This window comes from Dama dama, chromosome 29 (genome assembly GCF_033118175.1).
Source record: "Dama dama isolate Ldn47 chromosome 29, ASM3311817v1, whole genome shotgun sequence".
In the NCBI taxonomy this organism is placed as follows: domain Eukaryota; kingdom Metazoa; phylum Chordata; class Mammalia; order Artiodactyla; family Cervidae; genus Dama; species Dama dama.
The window spans coordinates 36,636,444-36,657,669 of record NC_083709.1 but is presented as its reverse complement, the minus strand read 5'-3'; the positions used below and the strand labels follow the sequence as shown (position 1 = coordinate 36,657,669).

The 21,226-nt window shown below is 38.2% G+C and overlaps 1 protein-coding gene across 14 annotated transcripts in view; it reads right to left on the bottom strand.

Annotated features, from left to right (window-relative positions):
• BNC2 (basonuclin zinc finger protein 2) overlaps nucleotides 1–21,226 on the bottom strand; it is a 463,421-nt gene that overhangs the window by 96,280 nt on the left and 345,915 nt on the right. The window lies entirely within an intron of this gene.

Below are 21,226 nucleotides of genomic sequence, written 5' to 3'. Positions count from 1 at the left end.
AATTAAATAAGCAACTGACTGAAGCAACCTACTGCATGATGACAAAGACACATCAAATAAAACTACTTTGTTGTTCTACTTTATACATTTACTTACAGTGTTAACACATGGGCAACTACACAGTTTAAATACACTATAAAACTTTGATGCTTTAAAGGTTTCTATAAAAAACTATTAAGAATAGTTTTAGAAATAAAGCATAATATTTTTTAATCAAAGAAAAAATATCATCCTAAATATTAATTAGTGAGTATATATGCCTAAGGAAGTGTAACACTGGCAGAAAGCCTAATTAACTTTCTTCTTATAAGGTAAACTTTTTAAAAAAACAAGTTGATTGATGATATAAGATGTTTACACAAATGAATGATGTAAAATTTTATTTATTCTATTGTTTTCCTCTTAAAATTCTAGAATCTTATCAATGGAAGTAAGTTTTATGAAAAAGAAAGTCTAAGACTTAAAGAAAAGGTTTCTGATAATTAAGAGATTGTTCAAGTATGATGAAATAGAGAGGTGAGTGGGACCAGGAGGAGAACTAGCGTCTTCTTTGATAGACTAGTTTTATTCCAAGTTGTATGAGAGTCAGTGGTTGGAAAAAGCAGTATACTGAAGACAACGAGGCAACTTGGACACGACAAAGACAGTAAGGAATGTCAATGGTTAGGGCAAGGCCTAAGGGTTTCCCTCAGGAAAACTTCCTAAGGATGAGCCAACTCAAGGGGTTCAAAATGCAAGGCTATCACCACATTTCACACTGGTGCCTCTGCCATAAGAGAAGATAGGTCAGCCTTTGTAAAGATCCAAAACTAGTACTCTGCAAGATTATTATTATAGTAGCCAGATGAGCAGGGATCGCCTATACATGCGGACTGCTCCCACAGCCTTCTTCTGTAAGATGATAGTTGACATTAGTTTTCCAGTGGAAACCTGTACCACTGCAATCCTACCAACTTGTGAGTCCCAACTCTATACCCTGGGTCCAAGCCTTCATTGAAGTAACACCAGCAACAGCACGGGTCCAACCTGTTCACTCTGGAGTCACCTGGTTTTCAAGGGATGAGTTACCACCACATCTATTACCCCCAGACCACATAGCCTGGGAACTACCAAGTTTCAGACCAACTTTTACACTCCTTCTGTGCAAAGAACCCATGTACCTTTCACCATTCAAGCAGGAGAGCTTCCAAAGCACTACTGGCTGTGATATGAGCAGCTAAGAGTCAGTTGGGATGATTTAGAAGGGAAGGAGGACGTGGGGATGCAGAGCAGGAAGGGTCAATGGAGGAGCTCAAGCCAGAATCTTACATACTTCCCTCATTTTGTTTTCACCCAGCCCTGATACCTAATTGCTAAAAAGATGCCAAAATAACAACAAAAAGATGCTGATAATCAAGGAGTGGTTCTTTACAGCAGCTCTGTACTATCAATCTATTATCTGTATGCCTCTTTGAAATCAGGTTCATCACTCGCTTTTTTTCCCTCTCTCTTAGATGTTTTAACCTACAAATTCTCACTGCCCTCCCACCAACAGGAAAGCAAGATTTGTTTTTTAATTGTAACATTTTTTTTTTCTTACAGGATCTTAATTTCTATAATCACAAGGCTCTCTCAGCAAGGCATGCACCTGACACTTTTGGAAATTAAAAATAACACTTTCACACTGTAAAAGAAATAGCTATCAATCAAACCACTTCCTTCTTCACTGTTACTGGCCATCACTGGAATAAAACTTAGCATCCTGAGATGAATAATGCCAAATATTCAGCTCCAAACTCGTAGGATTGATTCCTGACTCCAGCAGCATATACTGGGATTTAAATCTAGCAAAAACAGTCTGGCAGTTACTCTGACCTAGAAGGGAACAGGAGGCAGGAAAGAAAACTCCCTTCCAAGGACTGCTATCAGAACTGTTGGCTATTTGCAGAATTCTTATGTCAACAGGACCAGTAAACAAGTGTTAATATTGCAAAGGGGAGGCAACATCCAGAGGGAATTCAATGTAGTTAGCTGCATGGAGCAGAGCATGGAGATCCGAGAGGGAATTGTGTCAGCTCCTGGAAGCCAGAAGTCAGTGGCTGACAGCAATGAAATGGAGCTGCTTCAAAGCCGACTGGGCTGTGACCTGAACATTGCACATCCTTGCGCTCAGCGAGAGAGGATCAATGACTGTGTTTGCTGGGCTCTAGTCATCCCCCTGGCTAATGAAAGCTGGACTGAAAGGCATGCTATGGGGCCTCTGGGCAGCCTGCAGCCTGGCATTAGCAGAGTCTGTTATATAGCTAGGCTGGGGAGTGTACCAGGCACCAAAGCCTCCCTCGCCCCCACCGCCTTCCCTCTTCCAGCCCACCAACTCCCCTCTGGCTGTCTGTTTAGTGTCACTCAGGTGGGATGGATCCTGTTAAAGATCTGACGCTTAGTGAGGACTCAGAGGTGTCTGGAACGCCTGCCTCTAATCATAAACACCACAGCTGGCAATGATGTGGTCGAAAAAAAAAAATCACCTTGATCCAGTACACATTCTCTTTGATGTTTCTACAGCGAGTTCACTGCCCAGAGAAAAAGGTACGAGGTTTTCTTTTTTTTTTTTTTCCCCTTAAACTCTGAAAAAAAATCAAGCTTGACATTCTCAAATCATAACCATATGACTTTCAATTCTATGCTTTAAAAAATTTCATATATATATATATATATATCATCACATTTTGTTCTAAGAAACTCAGAGAAGAGGCATCTGACAATGATAACATGAAACAGGTTTGGAAGATAATGGCAGTTTGAGAGGAAAACACTTCCAAAAGGGAAAAAAAAAAAAAAAAGCCAGACTGCCACAACCAAAAAAGGAAGAAGCCTTCTGCCAAAGATTGCAAACTGCAGTGACCTTAAGTAAGAGACTGTAGCTGATTCAAGGGAAAATGAAAACTTTTTAAAGACAACACTGCGTGCGCTGCACCACTGTTTATAAGTACCTCCTGCCCTCTTGCCTTTTGGGTGGCATGGTAAACACACAGCTTCACTGTGCTTCCAGCCCCAGGCCGCAGGGTTCTAATGAATATTCAGCCACATTAACATGCATTTTCTTTGTGTGTTTGTGGGTGTGTATTTTATTCCTACTAAGAGCTAGTATGGGCAATGTCCTTGTGATGCCATGTAGGGTATCTGTACCGTAAGATGCCTTTGCAAGTTAAATGCTAAAATTCCTCTTAGATTATAAGGAATTTAAAGAAAGATCACAATACACTCACTAATCCTGTCTTCTAAAGAAGTGAATAGCACAGTTAACAATCAGGCAGGTCTCCAGATAACTCATAAGATCTTATTTAAACAGAGATGAACATTTCTTATTTATTATCAATGTCTGTATTACACAGCTACATTTCCGGAAGACCCCAGGAAACAGTGAGGACTCAAAGATTCTTTATATGCAACAGTCAGTTTCTTCTGGTATACACAGTCCTACCGCACAGAAAAAGCACACAAAACAAGCTCAGTTCCTTAAGTGTGCTGCTTTTTCTTTTATGTTTTTTTTTTCTTTTATGTTTTAATACAAAGTAATTTGAAAGAATTTCATATTAAGATTTTGGAATTACACCTTAACAAAAAAGTGGAAAAAATGTCTTCACCCAGGTAGTTTTAATATGATAAATTTGTCAAGTGAGATGCATCTTTTATACTTACTTCAAACACCGTGAGATAATCAAGTGATTTCTAATTCTAAATGGAGTAAATGATAGCTAGATGTTTTTGAATTCTCAGGGAAAATGACAAAACTGCTCTCAACCGGTCAGTTACACTGTGACACCACCAATGTTTAAGAAAATCACTCTATAAATGCACCCAGGAAGGCAGCGGCAACACATGAAGTAACGATATCCAGACGAAGCCAAGAAGTTTGGATACTGCTGTGTTGCTCTAAACTGAGGTTTTGCAGACTAACAACATTCCCCCATAATGATGGTGGTGTCTTTAGATTGTGATAAGATTCAAATTTACTGAGGGTTATTTACTGTTGTGTATAAGGATCTGTGTGTTAAGGAGGAAAGTAATGAGTTGGAGGGGGGCGGCTTGGCTGGGCTCACCGCTGAGAAACCTCAGGAGTCTGCATACCCCTATAAGGTAATTTCTTTCCTTTTTTAACATAGGCAAGGCAATTAACTGTTAGTCAATCTCAGCAAAATGAAAGGCAGGGATATGCCATTATACACTGATACACTGGCGTTTATCGTAATATCTGCATTACTGTATTAAAGTTTTCGTGATATATTAAGTATAGCTGCCAAAAATTTTAGTCCAGTCCTAGTCAAGAGTGTGTGTTTTACATTTTTCCTTGCCAGAAAGAAACAGGGTAAAATCCTATATGCTGGAATTTACAATGACAAACTAATTTTAGTGACACCAAAATAAAAAAAAAAAAGACTTAGATAAATGGACACACCTGATCTGATGTCCTGTGAGGGAAAGCAGACTTCATTTTATTGTTATTTATAGTAGTATGAAGTTCATCGGTTTATTTCCTTCCTCCAAAGTTTAATAGGAGACAAAAAATTATGTCATTTAGCTCATTTTTGAAAGAAAGTCAGTCTGGGGTGTTTATATAAACAAAGTGAAGAGTAGGTTTCATGTTACAATAAAAATTTTGACATCTAAAAGGAAACAATGGAGTTGTATAGTTCTGTTTTCTAAACTGATCACTGTACAAAATAATTGTGTAATCCTCAACCACAGCTGAGATTTGTAGACCAACCTTAAATGGTATAAATATCGCATGCCAGGGTTTTGACCAAATCTCTTTAAAAGCTGGCTGGTCTGGAAAGAACACTAAATAACTGGGTAACAGGGCCTACCAGTTACTTCTTGAGAGTGAAATTTGGGGAGGAGCAAGAAAAGATGATATTCATCCACTACTGTATTTCTGTGTAGCTTGAACTCTTTATAAATGTATTATAATGAAAACTAACATAAAATAGAAAACATACCTTTTATGCATAAAGGCAATGCCCCCACTCTCCTACTATTCCTTTTATTCTTTTATAATCTGTTACATGTGATTTGACATAAAAACAGGAGTCAGACGTCGATAAAACTGGAAAACAAATATCTCTATCATATCGTTTAATAGGTCAATCAAGAAAACACACAGATGCACGACCAACATATCCTCATGTTGAGGAGAGAAGATGGTTTGCCAGAATTGTCAGATTAATCTTAAAGAGACAGAAACAACAGCCTTGCCCCATTTCCTTATAAAGAGGGATGAATGCTCCCTTTCACCAGTCCCCTTTCTCAACTGCCACTGAAATGCACCGAGGACTTCCCTGGTGGTCGGTGGATAGGAGTCTGCCTGCCAATGCAGGGGATGCAGGTTCGATCCTTGTTCCGGGAAGAGGGTGTCATTCATAGGCTATGGGGCTGCTAGGTCCATGAGCCATAACCGCTGAGCCTGCGCTCCAGAGCCTGTGAGCTCCAGAGTCCACAGGTATCCCAACTAGAGTAACCTCACTTGCTTCAAGTAGAGAAAGCCCACATGCAGCAAGGAAGACCCAGTGTGGCCTAGATAAATGAAACAGTAAGATGTAGCAGAGAGTAGTGAAGAGGGTCTCTTCGTCTCTCAGAGGTGTAATCTTCATCTGCATAATAAATCCCAGTGCATTATGCAAACCACAAAGGGGAGGAGAGGAATCATGGGGGTGATTCCCCAGTTACAGCCCTGGATGAAGGAATCTAGGGCAGGCAACAAGGACTCTGGAGCCTGCAATATAAACTCTCAAAAGATAGGAACTCACTTTCTCTAGGAGTTTGAAGCTTTTGCCATAAATCACAGCACATTAAGAAAGTAACTTCTTAGGATGCAGGGATTCCAAGAAGAGAAGCATCTCTTTGGACTAGAATAGGCAACATCACGTCCACACGCATTTCTTGCTTTGTTGTGGCTAAAGAGCTCTAGAGGACGTAGCTAGACTCAGGAGGCAGCACATCCCAGTTGTAGCGGGGGTGCTGTTGGCCACACAAACAGAAAGAGGACATATTGGAAGGCCAGCCAAGGCTGCCGTGGCTGTCACAACATCGGCAAACAGCCACAGCTGCCAATTCTGGAGTTCCTACTTTGTGTCAGGCACTCACTTTACCATTACCTCTATTTGTTGCTGTTTCGCAGCCCTGTAAGTTAGATATTTACCATCAATATTTTACAGAAAAGTGAGGTTCATCAAGATTAAGTAATTTGCTCAAATTCATGCATCCGGGAAGAAACAAAATTGGGCTTTGACACTTACTACCCATGACTGTGCCTAGTGTCCTTCCAGATTGAACTAAACGACCCTTATCTCAAGAAGAGGGCAGATGACTTCTTCTGTCAGTATACACTGTGGCAGGATGTGATGCTCCAAACCCCTAGGGCCAAAATCCAGGGACCAAATCAAATTATCTTCAAGAATGCTCCCTGAGGACATCTAAAGGTCAGACATGCAAAGACTTTGGCTACCATCATTCTTCTATAAGATGGAATCAGTTCCTTCCCCCTCCAGTTAAATATGCTCAAACATACAAGTTCCAGGAGGCCCACAAGGAAGCATTTTCTCATGTTTGAAATCCTGGTGGGATCTTGAACCAAGCAGGTAACAATCATCCTGGACTATTTAATATCAGCCCCAAAATAACACCTCTGGAAGACACCTGGGCTTTTCTAGATGAAGTATATCCTTGATATGAGGATCACAAAAAAAGGCAACACGAGGAGTCTCTGCTCTATGACATGAATGATTTTGAGGGAGGAGGAAACAAGGGAGAAAATTTTGAAAAGAAAATGGAGCTTAAGATTTTAAAAAACAAACGGTTAAGTATAAAAGTGAGCAAGGAAAGGACTGGTGAAAGTTCAACCTAAACTGGGAGCAAGAGATTCCCTTTCTACTGGAATATCGGATGTTGTTCCTGTGTTTGGACAATCATGGTTCAGGAGGCAAGAGTTTGGAAGACAAGAGGTAAGATAGTATCTGAACAGCACATAAGACAGCGTAGACAAAGGGAGATACCTTTCATTCAGACAGACCAATGTCTGAAGACCAACTTATCTGAACTTATTTTGTCACTGAGCACAGATGGTTGAGGTTTGCATACTGAGGAATGATTTTATTTTGTGACTCCAGATTCCACCAGGCACGGTGGTATAGTATATAGCTTATACTAGGTATACGCTGTATTAATATAGGTTCCTTACACCAGGCTACTTAAATGACTCTATAGCTAAGAAGTCCAAGCATAGGTAAGAAAATAGCAAGGAAAAAACACAGAGGTCCACAGCAATTTCGAAAAATTTTCTCCAAAAGCACATGAACTGGGACTCTCTCCAGACATACTAATCTTAGCATTTTACTCTATCATCTACCCAGTCTAGTGGGTTCGCTTCAATCCCAGGGCGGCTGCGGGACTCATCATCACATGAACCAGCGAGATGTAGGAGGAACTCCCCAGGCAGGAAAACCATTCAAAACCAAGTGCCAAATGCACAGGATTTTAGACTTCCTGACGGGAGAGGAATGGCCAGGCTTCCTAGCTGCTTTCTAGAAGATTCAAGATATGATATAAATGGCCAACATATTTGGAAAAGATCTGCCAGAAGCTACATTTTGAAATAAGAGACGAAAGTAGTGGAAGCGCCACCTCTCTCCAACTCACTTGACTGGTGTCGTTCCCTGGATCCCTTGGCAACCAAATCAAAACCTCAAGGCGAATTTCCATCAAGAAATGAAGGATCTGACTAAGTAGGAATGGAGAAGTAGTTGATAATTTTGCAGTGTAAGCAGCAATTTCAGGACCACTTCATTGCTTTCTGAAATAGTGTTTTAACATGGCAGCATTTTCCTATTTACTTCCCATAAACAGGTAAATGTAATCCTTAAAATACAAAGTATGATTTGTGTATCTATACACATCTTCTACTATGAAAAGGGTCGTGTACTTTTCTGAGGGAGGAGACCAGAATTAGAAACTCCACAACTATTCTTCTTTATCTGTGTGGGCTTGCTTTTATAAACATGTATTTTATGTTTTTCCTCTACAGTCTTTTTAACCTGAGATTCCTTAAAAGTACCACTTCTTATCAATAGTAGGTGCCAACATTAAAATTCCCTATGATGTTAAACTGGGTTTTTGAGTTTTCTGACCTTACCTTAAGTGGGGTGAGGAGGGGAAGAGAAGGTATGAGCAAATGTTTTTAAACCACAGCAAGAAATCCACATGATGACTACAACTGCCTTTAAGTACTCATATTTTAGGTCTGTCTGTGACAATGCTTCTTGGAAAAAATTAAAAAGCTCCCTCCCTCCAATAACATGCTCAACGTCCTCTTTCGCCAGAGGCATTCACTCATTATATAAATCACACAAGCGCACGGCACTAGACAAAAAGTGACTCGCAGCGCCTGGCGCATTCCTCCGCGCGAGCTCCGATGATTTGGGTGCATTGCATGCAGATGTCAGGTATTTTAATAAAGAGCTCCATTGTGCAGGCCTCACTACTCCTCCTAGCTCCCAGCACTCCCCGAAAAGGGGGGGCCAGGGGAGAGGGGAAGAGCGACAGCCATTCCAGCTGGAGCTGGGACCTCGTCTGAGTCAGGAAAACCACAGCTCATAAGCAAAGAGGAAGCATAATGTTCTACAAGGACAAAACATTAGCAGAAATGTCACTCAGCCCCAGCTCCACATGTTGGCTGCCACGGCCTCTTCCTCCTAGCATGCCCGATTGATATAAATTCCATCTGCTCAGCAGCCAAGTGACAGAGAAGAAATACCGGCATCTGGTCTCCATTGCTGTTGGGTTTTTGTTCCATGTTAGACCTTAGCTAGAAACATATGAAGAGATGAAGGTGCTGGCAAACAACTAAAAGGCTGAACTGGCATAAAGGAGACTTCTGATGCTTTTCACACTTCCCTCTGTGCTGTTTTTTTTTTTTTTTTTTTAACATGGAAGGGAAAGGCTGTCACAAAGCCTTGATAAACTAAACAGTGGGAGCCAATAGGCCTGAAGGTCATTTCATGTTTTTTAGGGTGTGGGATTTTTGAAAGTTTTAATGTTGAAAATTATAAAGCACAACACTTACCCCCTTTCCGTCCATTTAATGCAACAGAAGGCAACTAAATTGCCTAAGAATGTTTTCAGCTAATATTTTTTTTCCTTTCTCTTAAACATCCACTGGTTTGGACCCACTCCACAGGCACTTTATATTCTCCTGAGGAGAGTTGAAAAATGCCAAAACTTGAAACCACCAACTCTCTTTTAACTCTCAGCTACCCAGAAAAGTATAAAGTCACTATGAAGCCTAAAACCATAGGGCAAATAACAGTTAGTTTAAACCCCATGATGAAGGCTGAAGGCTCCAAGAATTCATTGCCACCTTACTCTGAGGTCATTTATTCACTTACTTGATCAGTGAATAAAAAAGAAATATGGAAGCAGAGGTGGTAAGAGAACATGGGTATCCATTTCTCTTTTTTCACTATCTGTTATTTGCATGTTTGCAAAGTAGAAATAGTGAGCATGGCTCCATTGACAAGTGTAACGTAAAAAAGTGTCTTTTTTTTTAAAGACTTAGGTCAGGTCATCAAGTTGTTTCGGGAAACAACTGTGAGGATGAATCTTGTTAAGTCTTCCTCAAAATATGACAAAAGAAATGTATAATCTTTTCAGCCAAAGAACAGAAAAGAGATTAAAAGGATCTCCTAACAAGTGTACTATTTGAGAATTCTGAGCTTCACTTAAACACAGAAAGAAAGAAAAAAAAAAAGACAATCAGAAACATTGCTATAAGAAATTGTGCTGTGAATTAAATTGCTTTTTCCACTTCTTCCTTTTCTATTTATCACTTGGTGAGCACTTGAAGTGAGCATATCATGCATGGTAAGAGAAGCAAATCATGATAAAGACAGTAATATTAAACAGGATGACAAGGAAGTCAGTAGAAACAGAGCTGATGATACCCTCAAGGCTGTCTATCCTTATCACAAAGGGTGCTGATGACTCAGGAAATTGTAATGAAGAATGGAGTAGGATCTACCACCAGAAGCAGATTTACCAGGGACCTAAAGAGGCTTCAGCTTCGGGTCTCTCATCTGACCAGGCCCTTAGTGTTTCAGTGAGCTGCAGAAAGTTCTAGGTGGAGGAGGAAAGCCAAGTTGTAACCAAGGATTTCTATGTATGCATTTCTGTTAATTCCCTTAGGAGACAAATGCCTGAATTTCCATGACTATAGTAATTTTCTGTTTTGAGGGTTGACTTCTTATTCTAAACATACATTCACTACAGTACCTGAAAATGATTAAAAGTTCACATTAAGGAACAGATCTGTTCATTTGAACTCTGCTGTTTGTATATGTAATGATTTTTTAGAAAGGTTTTACATACTTTCAATAATCAAATGTCATTAAAATGACACCCACTGGGTAAAAAAAAATAGATCACCTCTAAACAACATACTTTTACTGCCTCAAGAAACAGAAATTCTGGTTGAAAAACTATTCAATAAGACTGAAATTAACTGAATAAAAATACAACAGAACAACCCTAGGAGATAACATGAATTGTTCCTAATTGTCTTGAAGACTGGAAGAGTTTTCTAAGCTTGATTTAAGAGTCAGAAATCAATCAAAGGTTAATAAACCCACTTGAATCTTAAAAGAAAAACTGCAAGGCAAAACCAAACATATATAAAGTAGATAACCAAGAAGGACCTTTTGTAAAGCACAGGGAACTAGACTTAGTATTTTGTAATAAACTATAAGGAAAAAGAATCTGAAATATATATATATATATATATGTATGTATAACTGAATCACTTTACTGTAGACTTTAAACTAACACAACATTATAAATCAGCTATACTTAAATAAAAAGAAACTCAGACTGAGAAAACAAAACCAAAAAAAAAGCAAAAACAAAGAGCTAAAAACCAACTGAGAACAAATATTTACAACACAGACTAATAAGATATTTCAAAAAGGGTTAAGAATAAATATGAAAAAAAGATTTACCATGAGATTAGAAATGTATGAAGAACTTGAAAAACCATTTTGGAAAAATGCAAACAGAAATGACTGACAATCATAAAAAAGAGAGTAAACCTTACTCATCATTAAGAGAAATGCAAATTAAAGCAGCACACTACCATTTATCCCCTATCAACTACCAGAAAGTCAAAGATCAAAAAATTTGTTTCAACACCTATTCTATCAAAGCATGAGGGAATAGGCCCATAAATTATGATCTATCCATACAATGCAGCTGTTTAGAAAGAGTGAGGCAGTGCTTTATGTGTTGAAATGAAATTGTTTACAAGATGTACTATTAAGTGAAAATGAAGAGTGTAGAATAATGTGCTGATTGTAGCCTCCCTCACCATTTTTATTAAACAAACAGAAGGATATGTGCGCTTTATATGCATAGACTATTTCCAGAACTCTACTCCAATATCAAAGACTTACTTTCAACTACATAGTCCTTTGCATAATTTATTTTTTTGACTACAGTTATCTATTTCTTTCTAAAATGTTATTACTTTAAAAATGTATTTCATACAGAATCAAAGGTCTATCATTCTTGAACTTATAACTAATACCTTTTTATTTATCTTAGTATTTTCGGTCACTCAACTTACCAGACAGTATAAGTTCTTACAGGCATAGTTATCCTTGCCCTTATCAAAGTAAATTAAAAGATTTTATTATGGGTTTCTCAACTTCCTTGAAAATTTAAGATTTTTTACCTTTTTATTTCTTCAGACTGCTGTTGCATTTAGCTATAAATAAATACACACATGGGGCTTCCCTGGTGGCTCAGTGGTAAAGAACCCGCTTGCCAACGCAGAAGACACAGGTTCAATCCCTGGGTAGGGAAGATTCCCTGGAGATGGCAACCCATTCTAATATTCTTGCCTGGGAAATCCCATGGACATAGGAACCTAGCAGGCTAAAGTCCATGAATCCCAAGAGAGTCAGAAACAACTAAGTCACTAAACAACAACTGACAAACAAGCACATACACTATAAATTATAGGGTGTATGTGTGTATTTCTATATCCAAATTATATAAATGTGTGTGTGTGTGTGTACATATATATATATATGTATATATATATATAGTTCTGATTATTAGAAATTTGATCATTTTCTATTTCATTACATTCAGTGAGCTAATAATAGTAAAGATCATTTGGAGGGTGAATCCATTTCTAAGTGATAACCTAACCAATATAATGTCTAACTGATTTACTTCTTTGGAGGATTTATTTTAAAATCATAGTCTATGTTCACAAATACTGGGATTACTTCCCAGATACAGTTTAATGCTTTTTTTGCCTTCTGATGTCTTACTCTCAGCCATTTCCTAAGCCATGTCTGAAGAAATCCTGTACTGCTAAGACATTCTTGGACAAAGAAATGTATGACATTAGTCACTCACTAAAAGGCAATAAGTAATCAAAACGTTTTCCTGTCTATACCCATGGTACTACCACAGTGTATGGGAGATAGTATATGCCTGTAATTTATTGCTTGAACTCTCCCTTGATATGACCATGATATGTCAATGCAAAGTGAATTCATAAAAAATAAACTCTCTTTCATTCTCTTAACATTAATTTATTGAGGTTCTATGACTCAGTCAGAATGTGGATATAGCAAACAACACTAAGAACCATCCATCAAAGAACTTACAATCTAGTAGCAGAAACAGACAAGTAAAGAGGCAATTACTGCAGAGTAAATAAAACTCTATATGGGCACTTGAGGTGGTACAGCCAAACACCAAACACGGAGAAAAGTAGCAATTTCCTGGAAAAGTGATGGCTAAGTTGAGACCTATAGGCAGGTAGGTATCAGCTTTGAGAACTGTAGGAAGCAGCCCATTTCAGGCAGAGACAACAGAGGCAAGTGAGTGTGTGTCAGTGACGGAACCACAAAATTGCCAGAGGATATAAGGGGCAGATCCCATCCTCTGAATTATAGCTACTAGCCACTCATTCTGACGTTCAGATATAGGCAGAATACCACATCTGCTGGGTTCACTAACCAGACCAAGTATGCCTACCACAAGCCTGTAAATATCAGAGAATGACAGATGATAGCGTAATAGATATGTGCACATAAAGCATCGGAGACAGAAATGTTGTATCACCCACTGCCCCAGCCACACCGTGGCCCTGCTATGGAGTCTAAGTGGGAGCTCTTATCACCTCCAGCCCCAAATGTAATGCCACCTTTCTCAAATTGTATGAGGTATGTGGCTGCTTGTGTGTGAAGCACCAAAACACAACTTCCCCTGCAGTCAGGGGACTTGCAACAATACGGCTGCTGGGGTGACTGAACAGCTACAGGAACCAACATAAGCTTCAATACAGGCCAGAGCACCACCCCTCCATGAAAGACATCTGATGGGTCAAATCACCAGGGAGCTGCTCAAGAGTTATTAATGGTGACAGGTACACTACCTGGGAGACAGGTTGAGAAGGGAAAAAGATTATTTATAAGCGAATAGTTAACAGCTGTACCTACTGCTAAGCATTACATGGATGCCACAAACTGTAGAATTCAAATCCTGGGTTATTCAAGCACGAACAACTGCCTGTCACCCAAATGCAAGGCATCGCTACAAATTAAGGTGGGAGAGATGAGACTCTGCAACGCAGCCTTGCCTTAGGAAGGCACTGTCATCCTGGAACTCAGATAAGATGTGGAGAAAGGCAGAGATAACCATGAGGTGAATTATGGGTCTTAATAATAATGATGAACTTGCAAAAACAGCTTTCTAATTTTTCCTGAGGGCTTCAGCAACAGAACAGATGCCAAATGCATCTTGTATTTTCAAGAGTGAATCCAAGTTGGAAATGTGGAGAGATAGAAAAGTCATGTTGGAATAGCAAAATTAGAACCTCAGTGAGAAAAAGAAAGTATAGAAGTTTGGTTTAAAAATTTAAGTTATTGGGCTAATTATTACTGGAGATAGTTTTTACTGTATTTTCTATATGATAAGTGTAACATCTGCCACTTTGATGTGAACTAATATTAGTGCTACTCTATCATGATTCTGGACCATAAACTACATTCTTTGGAAACTGTCTCATGTATTAATAGTAAGAAAATCAACTATGGAAGTATTCTTTCAAGTCAATGTTCTGAGAAGCCTGGAAGTTCAATATATATTGAGTTAGAAGTCTATAAGAATAAATATCCTGAACAAATTTCTATATTTTCCTTTTTATAGGATTTGAAAATTTCTATGATCATATGTATTTTTCTATCACTATGATATAAGAGCTGTCAAGAGAAGGAAAAGGAAAAAAAAAAGGTGATTCAGGAATTGGTCCCATTTTAGAAAATAAATGAAGTCACCTATTGTTAATGGAGTATATATATTAGCATGAGCTTTTGGAGAGCACCTTAGGATACACTCTGAAAATAACTATGATAAATGCAACTACCAACACCTTCTCTCCATGGTAACTATTTAGTGAAAAAAGCAAGGAATAGAATGCTAAGACTGTACAGTATTATTTGTGTAAATAAAGAAAAAATAATACTTATATGCACACCATTACAGATTATCTCTGTAAGGCACACAAATATAAGAAGTGAATAAAGGGGTTGCATCTGAGCTGAATGGCAGGGGTACTGAGGTGTATATATTACCTGTTCAAATATAACTTTTTAAAAGTACCTATGTACAGACCTAAAATTTCTATTTCCAAATACTTATTCTACAAACATTCAACTGCAATGGTACATATGTACAAGGATATTCCCTTAAAAATGTTTGTAAAGTCAAAACACTGGAAACAGTCCAAGTATCAAATATATACAGGATTATTTAAATAAATTTAGGGTATATCCACACAATGGAAAAACTATATGGAAGTTAAAAAGAATGGGTAAGATCTATAGATACCAATAAGAAAAGAGGACTGTATTAGTTTCCAAAAGCTGCTGTAACAAATTACTACAACCTTTATAACTTAAAACAATAAAAAAAAAATTTTATTTTCCTACACCTCTGGAAGCCAGAAGCCAAAAATCAAGAATCTAACAGGGGGATTTCCCTGCCAGTCCAGTGATTAAGACTCTGTGCCTCCACTGCAGGGGGCACGGGTTTGATCCCTAGTTGGGGAACTAAGGTCCTACACGCCATGCCATGCACAAAAAAAACAAAAGAAAAAAACAGGCTGGCGCGGTTGTGCTCCCTTCAGTGGCTCTGGGAAAGAATCTGTTACACTCCTATCTCCTACCTTCTGGTGGCTGCTGGCAATCCTCAGGTTATAGGCACAGAACTACAATCTCTGCCTCAATCCTGACATCACCTTCTCCTCTGTGTGTGTTCTATTTATCTGTCCCTATCTCTCTGCCTCTTTTTTAAAAGGACGCAAATGATGGCATTTAGGACCCATTCAGATAATCCAGGATTATCTCATCTCAAAAATCCTTAATCACATCTGCAAAGAACCTTTTTCTAAATAAAGTAGCATTTATAGGTTTCAGGTATTTGGCAGGAATATTGGTGCTGTTGGGAGGGGGGTGCTTCCCTGGTGGCTCAGATGGTAAAGAATCTGCCTGCCAATGCAGGAGACCTCGGTTTGATCCTTGGCTGGGGGGAGATTCCCTGGAGAAGGGAATGGCTACCCACTCCAGTATTCTTGTCTGGGAAATCCCATGGACAGAGGAGCTTGGTGGGCTACAGTCCATGGGGTTGGACATGGACTGTGTGACCAACTTTCTTTGGTCTAGAAGGGCAGCGGGGGCCAAGAGCCATTTATAGGTCTGTCACAAAGACTAAGATATACCATTAAAATTTAAAACAGTAAGCTACAAGAGAGAGAGTGTGTGTACATATATACATACACACACACACACATATTATGACTTTGATAAAATCAGTAAGATTTAATTATTACTATATTTGCATAAAAATGGACTAGAACCAGACAATTAAAATAGGGGTTGTCCCTGGGGAAAGATGTTATGAACAACTTTCATATTTTTGCATTATATATTACTGCGATCTTTGAATTACTCTATCAATTTTGTACTACTTTCATAAGCAAACAATGACAACAACACTTATTTAAAAAGAAACTTTGATGTATTTTGACATTTTCTCAAATTATCTTACCTAACTCTGTCATGTTTTTGGTCCCTGTTAAGGGAAGAAAAGGTTTAGTCAAACCTTTGTAACAGAAGATAATTACCAATTATTTAGCAGAATACATTTTTATAACTATTAGGGATCACAGTTTCCAAGAACAATATTCATAAAATAGACTGCCAGTTTCTAATAAGGAAAGGTTTATGCTTAATCAGACCTTCTATGAACACCTGAAAATTATCCCACTAAAAAAACTCAAACCCCAATTCTATGACCTCTTCCTCAAAAACCAAGGATTTTTAAGCATTGCTCAGGTTGACCATGCATAGGCATGAACCACTGAGTGGGGTTAGCGGTCCATCTTTCCTTTTGCCTAACTCTCCTCTTTGCAGGTTTTCTCCCTGAATATAGTTTCACGTCTGAGTCCTCCTTTATTTACCACATTCAGTAACAGTATCTTCACCATAATGAATTATTCTGGAACAAAAGTTCCTCAAATCATTGTATATTTCTCTACTCCCTTTTTCCCCCTTTCTTGAGAATTGCAAAGCACTATGAAAATCAGCTGGGGTTCCTGGACTCTTTCTTCAGACCTCTATAAAAACTGAGCAAAATCTTTTCTGTCCCAAAGATGATGGTCAAGATGAGCTTTTACAACAAAAATGATACTAAGCTAAGCAAAGGAGTCATAGGCAGAAAAGGCACTGGGCCCTGGTGGTCCAGTGGTTAAGACTCCGTGCTTCCACTGCAGGGGGCACAGGTTCCACCCCTGGTCGGGGAGCTAAAATCCCACACGCTTCCCACCATGTGGCCAAGAGAACTGTCTGCCTTAATTTTTGTCCTTTTCTCCCAAAAGTTTGCAAAAGGCCACAATGCCAACCCTGGTGTGCGGCATGGTCTGGGTGGAACTTTCGGGGTTGGAGAAAGGGACGTATTTACTAAGGGCAGACTGCTGCTCTGAGGCCCGCCAGCAAGCCGAGGCACGAGACGGGGCAGCAAGAGGACACGAGCTGGACATGTGTCACCCAGGAGCAGTTCTGCAGTCAGGACTCTGGGTGCCTGACAGTTAACGGATATTGTCAGATTTGCTAAGAGGTGGATTCAGCAATGACCAGGGAGGGGGCGGGGGTGGGGGTGTGTGTGTAGGCAGATGAGGAAATGTGCCACCCCCCTCTGAACGGCACTATCAGTTTCATATGCTCTGTTAAAGGCAATCAAGGGTTCCCAGCCTCCCCTGAGATCAAGAGGATATGGCGATTATGAAAACAGTAAGTTTTAAAATTACCTAAATGTTCTAAGGGAGCTTTGAGCTTGCTTCTGATGGTGTTTAACACTCGCAAGAGGGAAGGTACAAAACAAAACAAACTGGGAGACCACAGGATCCTCAGTCTGAAAGGCCACTCCAGGGCTACTTAAGCCAAACAGCCTCCGTGAGTTTCAGTGGTTAAGCGAGTCTGTCCTCTGGGTGGCATTCCAAAGGCATCTCCTTCACATGGGCAATAACAAGAAGGACGGTACAGCCGGCTTCTGTGTGAGACTGTTTTTGGGGAGAAGAGCAAGAAAGAAGGAAGAGAAAAGCTCTGCTCTCATCATTTTTTTTTAAACAAAAACTGCCTACAGACACTGGTGTGCGGTGCCAAGTTTGTTAAAGTACAAGTGTAATTTACTTTTATATAAACAGAACTTCACAGAGCTATCAGTAGGTTCCATTTCAGCAAAAACAAACAAAAAAAGAAGCTGCAAAAAATAATTATAAAACATATGGTGCAGACCCCGGCTGTGTTTATTTTATGACAGTTAACATTATTTACAGTGTGATCCGGTCAGAATTAATACTCAAAGGGTTATACACAAAATATGCCCAATTTTTCTTCTTAACCATGCACGCCAGCAGTTCTGTCAACCCACCTAAATGAATTTGTCTAGAGAGCTCTTGGATTACCCTAAAGAAGTCAATTATATTTTTAACATATTATTTTATTCAAAAGGCTTGAGTAAGTACCACCTATAAGCTGCCAGTAGCAATACAGGAAGAAGCTCAATCTCTCTCTTTTTAAGTAAGAGGAAAGTTTGACAAAAAATGCACTTTAAGCCCTGCCATTAGCTGCATCAGATTCTTTCACTGTACACTTCATTATCTCAGCTGGTGTTATTAATATATATTAACGAGCTTAAAAGATCCCAGTTTATTTTCTTCTGTAGGAACACAGCTACTCCACTTTACAATACACATTCATTATCGATACATCCTGTTGAGAAAAACTAATGTAAACAGCTTATCCTTGCTACTGGAATGGCTTTTGGAGGTACTGACTACAGAATCTGCCAAATGGGACATCACAACAGGATTTTTTCCCTTTACATGTTTAACTGGAAGGTATATAACAGCCAAGAGACATCGAAAAAGAAAAAGCAAGAATTAACAATAATTCTTGCAATAAAAATCTTACATGTTCCCCAGCTCTTTTTATGAAAAGATTCTAATAGTTTCTTCCCACTGAAGACATATTAATATAAATACCAATAATTTATGGGACCAGGTGGTGCTTAGTAGTTTAAGTTGCAAGAGAAAATGGCTGCCTTGCTTCCTGGGCACCCAGACCCCAAGGCGCCCTCCTCCAGAGAGGGTGCGGGTCACAACCTATCCTTCCAGTCCCACCAGTCACAGGAAACGGCTTCTTGCAGTGGTGTTGCTAGAGCCAGATAGCACCCCAACAGAGCTGACTGTTAGAGATTTAGGAATGTTTTTAGGCTGGTTGTCAAACACAGACATCATTAAAACTGTATAAACTTACAATTAGAAATGACATTAAAAATAAAGGTGACAGATACTCAGAACTTGTCATTTCATCGACACTTTACTATTACCTGTGCTCTTGAGATTATTTACTTCTCTTTATGTTTCGTATGGTGGAAATCCCATATAAAAATGTGCTACTACACATTTTTCTCTTCCCAACCCTGTGTTCAGAGACTTGTGCCTAGAGGCTGAAATCAGCCACGGTGGGCTATTTTCATCATAGGAATCAGCCAACACTGCAATTTGGGTATTTTTAAATTAAGAGAGCTGTTGTAATGCATTTATCAACATACAACTAGTTTCTGCTGAATAATAGATGACTGTCTAGTTTCAAAACTTAAGACTTCATTTGAAAACATACATTTGTTTAAATTTTATAATCCCATCTGTACCCGTTTGGGAAGGAGAAGGAGAAGAGGAGGAGATAATTTTGCTATGACAGATTTTTTAAAATAACTATAAATTTTATTTGGATCACTTATTTTTATGAAGTCTTGTAAAACATAACATGGAGCATGATTTCCGGATATGAAAAACATTAGATATGACAAATGAAATATATGATTTGTGCCTTGGACAGGAAACACCCTGCACAGCCTCTAGAAACAAATATAAAGATTATAAAGTCCCAGGCACACAGGTTTAAAAAAAATTTTTTAATGCCTGGATTATTCTGTGTTTATAATAAATTAGTAAATGAGATTCTAGCCACTGCAACTCTTTTTGTATATTTTTAAAAATCTGTCTGTTGATCTATGATATAAATACACCTAAGGACTAAAGTATAGAAGACTGAAATAATTCTGAATCAAAGCCAATGAAAAAAAGACAGCTTATAGGTGTTAAGGTTTAAGAAAAGTTGAGAGCTAAATTATTTTTGCTTAAACATGTAGCAGTGTCTGTTAAGATGGAAATCAGGATGAATCAAATACTCATATTCTTAAAACCAAATCTGAATAAGAATAAAAATCTGCCTATTTGTATTACATGGTACATTCACAATCTCATTTTTTCAATCTCTGGTGGATAAACTTAAAATAAACATTACATTTTTCAACATTGCAGCTACTTGTAAATCATCTACTAAAAGGAAGTATATTGAAACTAGCAGACCATTCAGAAATTTTACAAATGCCAACAAGGAAAAGAAAGGCAGGATAAATATTACTAGAGTTAAAAATGAATGTTTTATAGATCTTCCTATAGGAGCCGGCAAAATTTTATAGAAGTGAATTTTATTAGAGAGAAACACAGTCTAAAAATCAAATTTTAAACAGCCGCTCTTGTGAGTAATATAGGACATTACAATGTAACAATAAAAAATGTCTGACTTCTAATACTTGCTTTTAAAGACATCTAAATCTACATAACACAGACAGACTTTGATTGTGACCATTAAATAAATCAATAATTATGTAAGTGCTTTTTAAATTTTTAGCTGTATACTGAATGAATAATTCTTATTTAAAGATAAACAGTACATAATGTAAAGAACCCTAGATGTGATACCAGAATATCTAAGTTTGAGTACTCAGTTTTGAATACTGTTAAGTTTTTTCACTATCACCAGCTCTAAGTTCTAGTTTAATAACATGTAAGGCAAAATTAATAATACTTGCTTTATTAGATCTCATCAGATCTCCATGCTAAGTGAATCAGTGCAAGTGAAATCCTTTTGTAAGCTTCAAGTGCTCTGAACCCCAAGAGCCAATGAACAAGTTCTTGTTACTCTATTTATCAGCTTAGTGGCTGGCAGGGCAATCCACTCTGAGTTAGGAAAAAATATTTCTTCCTTGATCTAAGATTTTGGAAGTCTTCCTGTTTTAGCTTCACAGTAATTGAGATGACCATGAATAAAAGAATCACACAAGAGTAATGCAAGAACGGAACATCTAACTAAGCCACCTAATTCAATCCGACTTATACCTACAGTTGTAAAACCACATCGCTTTGCTAAAAAAAAAAAAAACAAGACAAGATCATCTTTAAAAATCCGCCTGTCTCTCTCTCCATTATTTTCCCTTTCCATATCCTCTCTTTTTTAACTGACTATAATATAAAATTGAAATATATTTTGTTGTTCATTATATAAGTTTATGTAAACTAGTCTTAATTTAAATGATAAATTCCATATTTCTTTTCCAGAAGAAAATCATACACAAAGTTGCTTTTTTCCAAGTTCCTCTTATTATTTTCCTTTGTAGGTAAATCATATGCCCTTAACAACAACAACAACAACAACAAAAATGGTTGTTCAACCATGTCCAAACTCATTTTCTATTCATTTAACAGGGGGATGCCCTGTAT